The following is a 12,539-nucleotide window of genomic DNA, read 5'->3' as shown; positions in this document are numbered from 1 at the left end:
GGTGCCACATCCATGTGAGTACATCGCAAGCTGGAACTGGAAGCATGGCCTCGGTGCCACGTCGGGCACGACATAGCCTGCGTGTTGGGAAACCAGCAGTTCCACGTCTGCTCGTGCGTCGACACACGAGGTCATTGGGCACACGGGTACTACTCGTGATCCTACCGTTTTATGGGTCTGTCGTCAACCTCCTAGTACTGTGAGTGACTTCCGACCAACAATTATTTTGGGATTCACCGATTGTCACGCTTGAGTGGTCTAGGAGCGTAGGGTTAGGAATTTCGTTATATTTGTAGTGTTTGGCCAATCAGTGTTTGTGATTGTAGCCAGTCGATAAATGTTTTGTGCTCGTGCCTGAGGGCCCAGAACCACCACAATATGCAACTCAAATGTGTGATTATTGATAAGTTTCCGATAGACTAACATTCCGTCATATTTGGCACCACATTACACTTTTGTGAACAGTACCACAATAAAGTTGAGAGTACGACAGAAGCCCACCCGATCAGATGACAAAAAGTATAAGGAAAGACCAAAGACAATATATCAAAGGATTAAAGACAATGCTTCGACTACTCCACAGAAGTCTCTCCGAGTGAGTAAAAACCCAGCATAGAGCAACATTTCTGAGTGTGGAGCATGACATGATTGCTCGCTACAATTAAGAGCGATTGGCAGGACATGGATGAACGATGACTCCAGATGAGTATGCATTTCCTTCCTGGCAATCATGTGTTCCAGTGTGCTCCTCCACAGTATTCAGTTGCGCAGTGCTTGACCTGGGCATTCAACGCAATGAGTTATTACAGATTCCTTCTTTGTTCAGTGTCTTGGCCCCTTCCTTGCAGTACTACAACCATGCAAGGCCAACCAAAAATGAAACCAAGACTGTGATTAATTTTGCTGAAATTCTTTCTGAAATATATGCCACACAAGTATGAATCAAGGCTAATTTTTCTGAAAATTTTATCTTCAATGTGGAATGCAATAAAAAACTTTCCACGTGACTTATTAAAAATCAATTTCCTTAGTTCCATTTCTGGCTCATAAAAATGCATCATTACAAACAAAAAATCACCAAGAAGTATTGTACTAGTTTTTCTCTATTCTTGCAAGCTATACAGAAAGAGATAGTACAGTGTGAAAATGAAAATGGGGACCAACACCTAAACAGTGGATGGAACAACCCCAAAGCCCAGCTCACCATCTTTATCATCTTGTTCAAATGCTGCGTGTAGTATTTTGCAAAAAAGCTCTTTGAGCCAAAAGCAAAAAGCGTTGCGCTGCTCAACGAAAAAGTAGCATCAGTTCGAGAAAAAGAATCGGGTGACAAAAAGGGTAAAAGAGAGGAGTTTGGACCCTGTTGGTTGGCGAACATTTCCATTTTTCCCTCCTTAAATGAATCTCAAATGGGTGCTATCACACTGGCCGAGAGAGCTCCAAAAACATCATACATGTTGCAACTACTATTCAACACAATAGTACTATGCATGCATCTCTAGCTGATTACACCCATCGTTTAAACAATATACCATATTTGGGCATTATAGAGCAAACAAAGTTGGTACTTTCTATGAGAAAACTAACCGAATGCATTCAACTAAGTTTGTGCAAATGAGGTGTTCACACAAAATATGCCACCGATTGAAATACGCTATCACCAACGTGCCTTGAAACGCTGAATGAGCACAATTAAAGCTGTAGTTTACGCGAAGAGAAGCTTGAAGGGATAAAAAAATCTGAACCGGGGATGTCAGTAGAGTAAAAATTTTGACTTCCAGTCTTCATTTTCAGGGCAGCTGCCATGAAAACAAGGCAACTTGTCACAAAGTTGGCTCTAGCAGCACCCCCTATTCGAGAATTTTTTTATTCAAGTGAGTGCCGTACCTTAACACTTCTGCTGACGTTGACATGGGTTAATATGAATGATGTTATCAAGTTGTTCCATTTACTCAGCTTGCAACTTCTCAGCTCCTTAGTTTCCTTCAGCTGTGGTAGCTGCTACTGCCGCATTTATGTCACTGTGGTGGATTTAAAGTGGCTGTACAAAAGAGCAACAAAGGAGTGGCTAAGGTAGAAATTCAGGCTACTTGGTCTGTCACAATGGTACAGTCAGTACAGTGCAATGTGCAGTTATTTGTAGGTTCTCTAGATTTGCACTGTGTTCCTAGCTACACCCATGCTGATTGCATTTTCAACTCTCAAATATTGAGTAATTCAAGTCCATTCTTTTGGATACAGTGTTGCAGCACATGTGATGCAGAGATAGCTTGAGCAAATGTTGGGTGCAGGCATCGTTTTCAAATGGCAGTTCTTTGTCTTCCATGTCGCCAGAAACCAACCCGTCAGCAATAATTTTCACATCCAGCCGACTTACATCATTTCTAACTCCTCATAGACAATGACAAAATCTTCAAAATGAAGGCTCGGGGCACAGCGCGAGGAACACCAGCAATTTCGTTTTAAAGACCGGCAAACTCACCATTGTCTACAACTGTGCTCATGGATTTGGTAAGTTCGATCTACCCAAAGTACAGATCATTACAAAATGTGATACGACAGCTTTGAATATAAATATAAAGCAAAATTCGTTGTACCTGGGCTCTCTATGATCATATTTGAACGTAGTGCTAAAAAGACAAGGACAAACAAAAGCAGCCCATATACAAGGAGTCATTATTAAAAATGTTCTTGTCTTTTCATCATGGAAGATCTCAATATTAAAAGTGTAAGAAGCTGGGTGCAATGCATTCTTTAACACTACTTCTGAGTGAACTGAGGAATTATACAAGCACAATAAAATCAAAGACGAGTCAGAACTGAAATTCCTCAATCGGCTCGCTGCGAATTTATGGACTGACAATACCTGTCTTCACTGCTTAACTTGTAGGCAAGTCTACATTTTGCCTATTTCGATGAAACAACTCCAGTTAGAAAAAGGATCATTGAAAATAAGATCAGAGCGAGGCATTTCAGTGGGAAATATTATGGCCGGGAAGTAAAGTGCAAGGTTTACCGTATGGCTTGAATTTATGGGAACACCGGTCAACTGGTATTTTCAGAAACTGCAAGTAGCAGCCTTCTGTGGAAGTATAAGCTATTCACACATACCGCTTATCTCTACAAACTTCCTGTAATTAAGCTTGGCCAAACTATTCAAAGCTCCTTACTAAACCAACTAACACAATGTCTATAAAATTAAAGGGGCTACTCAGGACCCTATCAAGAGACACAAGCTTCACACTAACATTTCAGCTCGTGGTCTGGTGCTCTGAAATGTACAACCTAAATTATGACACTGAATGAGGCATTAGATTTCCCTCTGAATGATGCAGTGAGAAACTATGGCATATGATACATGTAAAGTATTAAAAACACGGAGTTTCACATATAACTAAGATTTTGATTATCTAGGTGAAGTCAAATACAAACACCCAATATACTAGTAGGTACTAAATGCTTACCTTTTTGGCGTCGTTTGAGAGCTTTTTCTACCAAGAGAACCATAGATTGGACTAAGCAATGTGCTTCCTGGGGCTAAGAAAGGAACAGAAAAACCAATTGGAGGACACGCTAGACTCGCCTTAACAAAAGGTCCACTAACTTTGCGAGTATTACTGTGAACGAGTAATTCATGGTGCATGAAACATCTGCATGCATTTTGGAATGGGCAGCAGAAAAAGCGAGGACACTGGAAGTACTAGAGACCACACAGCACTGATGATGTGATATGATGTGTAATACTTCTAATGCCCCCATTTGTTTGTGCCATCCGCTCCAACATACATTACCAATTTCAACTAGCCCAAATGACAATTCTTCTGAGACATCTGGAAATGAATGACTGAATGCATTTTTCCCAAACCACACATTTCCTGTGGGATGGATAGTAATAAGTATAGATTATATAACTGTACAAGCCAACTGCATAACAGCAGCAAAGATTGGACAAAAAAGGCTGACAAGCAAAACAGTAAATTTTTTTTTTGTTTTCGATAAGTTTGCTAGAAACAAATACAGTGATGCTACCAAGGTCTGCTGATTTGGAACAATTTTTGGAACTAAAAAATTTACACATTGGAGCACTTTGGAGCAGAAAAATCTGCATTTTGGAGCACTTCCGAGTAGCAAATTTTTCAATTTTGGAGAAATCAGGACCAGGTAACTTCACAACCTTCAGGAGAAGCAAGTTGCATTTACATTCAAGGACATAAATATTTATTTTTCGGCTCTTGGGAAGAGCTAGAAATATTTCATTTGATTGCAAACCTTATGAAACCAAACCATTTTAAGAGCACTCCATATCTCAGTTGATGATGCAGAATTATTGTCATGCTGTTGAGCATTCTGGAAAAACTTGTTCAGTGACTTTTTTAGAGCAAATAGACAGAATACTGGTTAAATAAAATAGCACACCTATAATCCCAGAAAATACAACTTCATGGGACAAAAGTTATATTAATTTGACTGAAAATATACTCTGCTATATAATTTGAACTTGGCTGGTCCTCTAGCATGCGCCTGACCTCAATTGGGGATTAAACGATGGTTCTGATAGTAGCAGTAGCGTCCAACTCTCCTGCATTTACCGTAGGTGTGCACGTGTTCTTCGTGCCTCCTTTTGTCTTCGTGTCAAGTTCGCACTGCAACCCGTTGCTTGACGAACAGTGAATGCATTAATCACACATCATCATCTTCAATCGTTTTCTTTTTACATGCCCCAGGAAGATTTTCGCACAAGAACGGATACGCTCACATGGAATAATGACAGCTTTTGTCCCATTGAAATGCATGCTTTTCTTTCTTTCTTTTTTAAGGCAACATTTGTTCAAGCACTCCCTAGGCTGCGCGATTTGAGATAGAACAATACCAACGCAGCGTTCACGGTAACCTAGTCGGGACCAACCTTACTCATGCTTATCATAACCTGCGTCAAAAAGTGGGGACCACAAAGGGCAAGTTAGAGCAAATGAAAACAATGACACACCTCTTCAAGTCTAACCAAGAGTGCACTTCCAAGCAAAAATTTATATCACTTATTGAGCTAGTGACAAGAAGCTGCTTCACATATTCTCGGCATTACAGAGAACCACATGTATAGCAGGACAGGCAAGCAAAGTGGTCCATCTTATATGTGTCAACATCCCATTCGAGGTTACTGAGAAGTCCCTCGATCAATAGAGGACAGTAAGTGCACTGGCAGTTGTATATAGGACATATTTTCTTCTTTATAGAGCTGAAGTGCTTCATAAGAGGGTTGTGCAACATCAGATGAAAATTTTATTGTTTTCTGGCTTCATGTTTTCTTATTACGAGAAGGAAAGATGGGATAGTTTATTTCCTGCTTGAAAACTCATGTTTGTCTGCTAAGCTTAGGCAGTGAAATGCAGTTTTCACCCTTTCAACATATAATATATACTGTCACATGCAACAAAAGGTCTTCAACTTGGAATAACTAAGCCGGCGGGGAGACGCACCGAAAACTGGCAAGATGGCTGCTTCAATATTCAACAACTAACCAGAGCACGCGCTGCCCCACACCATCGTCTTCCATTCTCGCGGGCAGGCATGGCTTGTGCTCGCCGTAACTAGCGGCCAAGTGGCATTATTCCCCGTCAGAAAAGAAAAGAGGGGGGGGGGTATCGCTCTGATCCTCGGAAAGTACTAAGGAAAAGTCGGGGCGAACCAACACAAAATACGCGCTTACACAAAACCAGCAATAAGGTTCATCCGCAGTCGCACTACCGCGTGAAGTACGGCTTCAGTCGCACTACGTGCACAATCTCCAAGGGGTGCCTTCGCCGCCGTGGCGAGAAGGCACCGTCAGGGGCTACCTCGTAGTTCAGATCGCTCATGCGTCACAACACTTTGTATGGTACGAAGTAGCGACTGAGCAGTTTTTCTGACAATCCCTGGCATCGGACTGGAGTCCACACCCAAACTTGATCGCCTGGATGGTATTCAACTTGTCGATGGCGAGCGTTGTAGCGACATGCGTCTGTATTCTGCTGGTGCGTAATGTGTAGGCGTGCTATCTGGCATGCTTCTTCAGCGTACTGGGTAAGCTGCACAGTATCAGGAGTGATCAAAGCGTCGCAATTGTGTGGAAGCATCGCATCCAGCATGGTCTGAACCTCACGTCCATAGACAAGACGGAAAGGCGTGAATCACGCAGTTTCCTGGACAGCAGTATTGTACGCGAATGTGACGTACGGTAGCACCTGGTTCCAGGTCTTCTGCTGGACATCTACGTATATATATAACATGTCTGCGATGGTCTTGTTGAGTCGCTCTGTCAAGCCGTTGCTCTGCGACTGATATGCCGTGGTCTTGCGATGGTTCCTGTAGCTGAGCTTGAATAAGTCATGAATGAGCTGGGCCGTGAATGCTGTTCTTCTGCCTGTGATTACGCACAACGGGGCGCCATGTCGAAGAACGATCTGGTCCATAAAGAATTGGGCGATGTCAAAAGTCGTAGCGCGTTGTAGTGCCTTTGTTTCGGCCTACTTTGTCAAATGGTCGGTGGCCACTGCGATCCACTTGTTGCCGGCAGATGATAGTGGAAAGGACGCCAGTAAATTCATTCCTATAAGATCAAATGGCCCTCTGGGTGGTTCTATTGGTTGAAGAAGCCCCGCGGGCTTCAGTGGCGGGGATTTGCGGCATTGACATTCCCGGCAGCTTTTCACGTATCGCTTAACGGGTGCAGAAAGCTTAGGCCAGTAGTACGCTTGTCGAACTCGAGCGAGAGGAACCTAAGAGACCAGATGTGAGCTCATTGTGGGCAGGCAAGAAGAATGTCGTCACGCATGTCAGTTGGCACTAGAAGATAGGTTCTCTCATTGCCGTTGGAGTTTTTTTTATACAGGACCCCATCTCGCCGACAGAATGACGACAAACTTCCAGAAATACACCGAGGTATGGAAGAGTTACGTCTTTCAAGGTTTTCGATAACTGTGCGAATTTCATCGTCCGCGCACTGTCCTGTAATCAGATCTGTTGTAGTAAGAGCCCCAAGAAAACCACCGTCATCCTCAGTGTCGTGGCCACAAACTTCGACAGGTGCACGGGATAATGAATCAGCATCTTCGTGCTTGCGGCCCGATTTGTAAGCGATCGTGAAATAGTATTCCTGCAGACGAAGACTCCATCGCGCCAGTCACCCACACGGGTCCCATAGGTTGGCTAACCAGCACAACGAATGATGGTCGGTCACTACCTTGAAGTGGCGTCCGTAAAGGTAAGGCCTGAATTTCATCGTGGCCCATACAACAGCGAGGCACTCTTTCTCTGACGTGGAGTAGCTGACCTCGGCGCGAGAAAGAGTGCGGCTAGCGTACGCTATCACTCGCTCTATGCTTTCGTGTTGTTGTACGAGGACAGCACCAAGACCCACGTTGCTGGCGTCAGTATGAATTTCAGTATCAGCGTCATGGTCAAAGTGAGCGAGAACTGGTGGTGTCTGCAAACGCTCCCGCAGTTCAGAGAAAGCTGCGTCCTGTTCTTCCTCCCAGACGAATGAAACATCTTCACGAGTGAGTCGAGTGAGCGGTTCAGCAATCCTAGAAAAATTGGCTATTAAGCGGCGATAGTATGCGCAGAGCACTAGAAAGTGACGTACTGCCTTCTTATCACGTGGAACAGGAAATGAGGCCACGGCGGTACATTTGTTACGGTCTGGTCGAATACCATCCGCACTGACAACATGGCCGAGAAACTCAAGTTCCTTGTAACCGAAGTGGCATTTTTCTGGCTTCAGTGTCAGGTTAGCAGAGCGGAGCGCTTCCAGCACATTCTACAGACGCTTCAGCTGCTCCTCAAAGGTGGCAGAAAACACGACAACATCATCCAGATAAACTAGGCACGTGTGCCACTTTCAACCGGTAAGAACAGTGTCCATCATTATCTGGAATGTTGCAGGTGCAAAACACAGGTCGAAGGGAAGCACTTTGAATTTATATAGGCCATCCGGTGTAATGAGGGCATTTTTTTCATGATCTCGCTCATCAACTTCGATCTGCCAGTAGCCACTTTTCAAGTCTATTGATGAAAATTACTTGGCCTGCCGCAGTCTGCCGAGGGAATCGTCGATGCGAGGCAGCGGATAGACGTCTTTTTTAGTCACGCTCTTAAGTTTCCTGTAGTCCACGCAGAAGCGCAGTGATCCATCTTTTTCTTCACGAGCCCGACCGGAGATGACCAGGTACTTTTCGAAAGTTGGATAATGTCATCTTGCAACATCTCTTCGACTTGAGCATTTATCACTTCACGTTCTTTTGGCGAAACGGGGTAAGGGTGTTGTTTTATGGGCGAGGCGTCATTATACGTAATTATTCGGTGTTTGGTTATCAGTGTCTGACGAACCTTCGAGGTGGACACGAAGCACTCTTTAAATTGATATAGCAGTTCACGTACCTCGGTCTGTTGTTGTTCCAACAGGGTCGAGTTGACATCAACTTTTGCAAGTAGCGAAGTCACGTCGCTTGGTGTCGGTCGAAGCCCATCGTCAGCTAATGTAGATGCGAAGCATTCAGAAACGTCTGCGATAGGATAGACGAAAGCGATGGCGGTGTCACGAAACAGGTGCCGGTACTCGTTACTGAAATTAGTTACAAGTAGGTCAGAGTGTCTGTCATAACGCGTGACGAGGCTGCTTGCAGCGTAGACACCTAGCGCGAACAAAAGCGTCAAGTAGCCTTCGGCGACACTCTCACCATCCCGTAACTTGCCAGACTAGGACGCTTGAACACGGAGGCAACGTGATGCTGTCGACAGAAACGCGAAGCGTGCTGTCACGAATGTCATCAGATTTGTCGGAGAATCCAGCTGTCGGAAATGTCATGGTATGCTCTCGAAGATTGATAATAGCGCCGTGCTCCCGCAAAAAGTCGACTCCCAGGATTAGGTCTTGAGAACAGTCACGAAGTACGAGGCAGCTGGCGAGAAACGTATGTCCCCAAATGCTCACTCTGATAGGGCACATGCCGATTTCGGTGACTACGTGCCCGCCGGCAGTACAAACTTGTGCTTCGTACCAAGGCGTAACAACTTTCTTTATGTGCGCTGCTAGTTTCCCGCTTATGATCGAGTAGTCCGCACCTGTGTCCAATAATGGGCTAACATCGTGGTGACCATCAACTACTACATGTATATCTAAAAAAAACCTGCTTCTGGCATTCGTCGCTGTCGTCGGGGAATCGCTCCGTGTCCGTGCTTGCGTCGGTGGGAGGCCTTGCTTGCGTCGAGTGTAAGCGGCCTTACTCCCGAAGGTCGCTGTCGTTAGTTTTCCCGCCTAGGGCTTGGCAAGCGCGCCGGCGCCGCCCCTGGGAAGCTCAGAAAATTTGGAGAAGATGGTCTTGGGGATGGGGACCGCAAATGCTGCCGCAGTGGCGTGCGCTGCTGTGAGAGGTAATCTTGAATATCTCTCGGTCTTTCACCGAATCTTGGCCGTGGTGCGTCAACGGCAGAACCCTGTAGTCCGAGGCGACGATAGGGACATTCCCGGTACACATGTCCAGCTTCACCACAGTGATAACACAGTGGTCGTCGGTCCGGTGTGCGCCATACGTCGGATTTTTTGGGACGCGCCTGTCGATTTTCTAAGTGCTGAATTGGCTGCAACGAAGGAAGTGCATCCTGAGGCATAGAATTAACGAAGCGCGGTGAAGCAGGAATATATCGGCTGACAGCTTCTGCGTATGATGCACAATGTGGCTCCGTCGGGACAGACGGGACATCCCAGAGAACACAAACACAATCTCAGGACGTCCTCAGTATGCCTCCGTGAGGACAATATGACGTCCTCAGAATGTCCTCTTATGGTAGTAGAACGGCACTAGTCCCGTCTCCTTGTTCATACACATAACAACCTGAGCACATCCTAAAAACAACACTTCAGGACTTTTTCAGTATCTTTTCAGAACAACGATTGCGTGGCCTGTTCGGTACTGTGGGCAGTGTTACTAGTTAGAATTTACTTGTTTTTGTGATATTTTCATACATCTAAAAAACATCTGCGAGGTCTCGCGTATATATACTGTAACAATCAACAGAGAGGTGAAAAATAATGCTTGCTGACTGAAATTTATTTAACAGTAATTAATCACAACTGACAGCTTTGTCAGGCATTCGAGTGTTATAGGCTCCGCTATGACAGCCTACCAGTACACTCGACATGGGCTTCGACTTGACTTGCCCGTGGTCGGGCCATGTGTCAGATGCAGAAATCGATCCTTTTCACGTTGGGACCAGGCTGCTTGAAAGCACAATTGATCGCGATCGACTGGTGTTCCAGAATGCTTCGAACCACTCCTCGCCGCGGTCGGCTGGTGACAATACATCCATGATCAGCCTGAACGTTGAGCAGCCCAGTGCGCCCATCAACACCGCAATTTACCTACCGCCGTCACCTACGACTTACACTCTCACACATATCTCACTTTTAACCATGCACACAAACAACAAAGGACAGGAACCTTCAATAGTACACAGCACCTTTCCTGACAGACCCCATTTTGACAATCAGTTGGCTTGGAATGGCTTGGCTACTTGACTATCCACAATGGTGCCGCATGGTCAATGGTTGCCAGCTGCTAGTTTGTTATTACACGCTACAACCGCGTATAATGACTAATTTAAGGTTGCGACATTTAAGAACACACTGTTTCAAATGTACACTTCGCAATACCAGGTTCGATACCCAAGCCAATTATTTACGCGTGTCTCATTAAGCGTAATGCACAATTTGAATGTTTTCTGTAAAAATTAAAAGAAACAAACAAGGTAAAATATACAATAACTTTATAACTGTATGAAACGAATGTGGGGAGAACGTTTTAACATATGAAGTGCATCTACTTGGTGCGCAAAGGTTTTGAGGAATTATATCTAAGTGCACAGTGCAATGCTTTTGTGATCCCCAAAAGATCCTTGACAGGACCTTTTCCGGACCAATTGTTGTCCTCATAAAACACTCGGAAAGACGTTTCTGGATCAAACCAGCTTGTGTCGTCCTCTGCAGTAAGTACTAAGGTCAATGATAACTGCGCGATGACGATTGTACCATATGAGGACGACCTTAGGACATAGAGTGTTGTCTGGGATAGCTGGAAGGCGGCACTTGGGGAGCCTGTCGTACTTCGTTTCTGACAAGGCTGCAAATAGACCCTGCAGAAGGTTGGGACTGGCACTGAATCGTTTGTAGTTCGTCGGGCACCACCGATCGAAGGAGGTCGCAGAGAGACTCGACATTGATGTTGCTTGCCGGCCGCACCTCTGATCTGACCTATTGAGGAAGCAGCACTCACTTGCCGGTCGTATACAGTAGAGCGCTGCTGCAGCACTTGCTCCGTGGTTGTGGCTTCAGTCAAAAATTCCTCCACGGTCTTTGGGGGACAGCGAACGAGGCCAGCAAAAAGCTGATCCTTCACTCCTCGCAATAAATGACGGACCTTGTTTTCTTCTGCCATGTCGGCGTCGGCTCGACGAAAGAGGCTCGTCATGTCCTTGACGTCCATCATGACACTTTCATTCGGCATTTGGAGGCGCGACTGAATCGATCGCTCGGCTTGTTCACGGCAATCGGGATTAGCCCAACTTGCCAGCAAGTATCGCCGAAAGACGCTCAACGAGGGAAAAGGCTCATATGGTTTTCGTACCAAGTACGAGCGCCGTCCTCCAAGCTGAAATACACGTTCCTCATTTTGTAGAAGTCGGTCCAACCATTGTAATCCGAGACCCGTTCACTGAGCCAGCCAGTCTTCGACATCCTCCAAGTAGGAACCATTGAACACCTTCGGCACACGTGGCTACCACAGCGTATGAGGCGCGGCTGTAGCGCTTTCCTGTGCGTTTGAGGCTGCAGCACCTTCCCTAGTGTTCGGGGGTGTGACAGACGTCATCTCGGGAAGAGGTCCACGCTCAGGAGGTAATCCTCCGAGTCTTCGGCTTGAGCGGTGAACAGGTGTTGTCACTGCAGGTACAGGGCTACCTGGAGGTGTTTGGAACATCAGCTGGGGGTTACCCAGCAGCTCCACCAGATGTCACGTGCTACAAAATGTCTTCAACTTGGAAGAACTAAGCCGGCGCGCGAAGATGCACCGAAAACTGGCAAGATGGCTGCTTGAATAATCAACAAAAACTAGCCAGAGCACGCGCTGCCCCAGAACATCGTCTTCCATTCTCGCGGGCAGCCATTGCTTGCGCTCGCCGTAACTAGCGGCCAAGTGGCAATATGAAGAACACGCTAATACTACGGCAAATGCTGGTAAATGAGTAAATGATGTGCTTTCTTCCTTTTAACCTACTAAATATACCAACTGATTTTGTCTGTCCCTTCAGGTCAGAATTCACTCAAGTAAACTATTACAAAAAAAAAACTTTTTATTGCTGAATAATCTTCCAGAGAACTCTTTGTGCTTTAAACACATGCTTCAAGCATTCCTGGTCATTGAAAAAAAAAGCCACAGTGATGGAAGTTTGGTTTGAGAATACTTTATTCTGAATGTCCGAAGGCGTGCACCCTATGAGTGAGGAAAGTG

The 12,539-nt window shown here is 45.5% G+C and overlaps 1 long non-coding RNA gene across 1 annotated transcript; it reads right to left on the bottom strand.

The window, feature by feature from the left end:
- Positions 1-281: 281 nt before the first annotated feature.
- LOC142776147 (uncharacterized) lies at positions 282-5,617 on the bottom strand. The gene is made up of 3 exons (XR_012887343.1): positions 5,520-5,617; positions 3,465-3,537; positions 282-779 (listed from the first exon to the last, which is right to left on the bottom strand). It is a non-coding gene; the product is annotated as an uncharacterized LOC142776147 (long non-coding RNA).
- Between the last annotated feature and the right edge of the window lie 6,922 nt (positions 5,618-12,539).

Source organism: Rhipicephalus microplus, chromosome X (assembly GCF_043290135.1).
Source record: "Rhipicephalus microplus isolate Deutch F79 chromosome X, USDA_Rmic, whole genome shotgun sequence".
NCBI lineage: Eukaryota > Metazoa > Arthropoda > Arachnida > Ixodida > Ixodidae > Rhipicephalus > Rhipicephalus microplus.
Note: the sequence above shows the minus strand (reverse complement) of the source record. Positions and strands in the feature narration are given on the sequence as shown.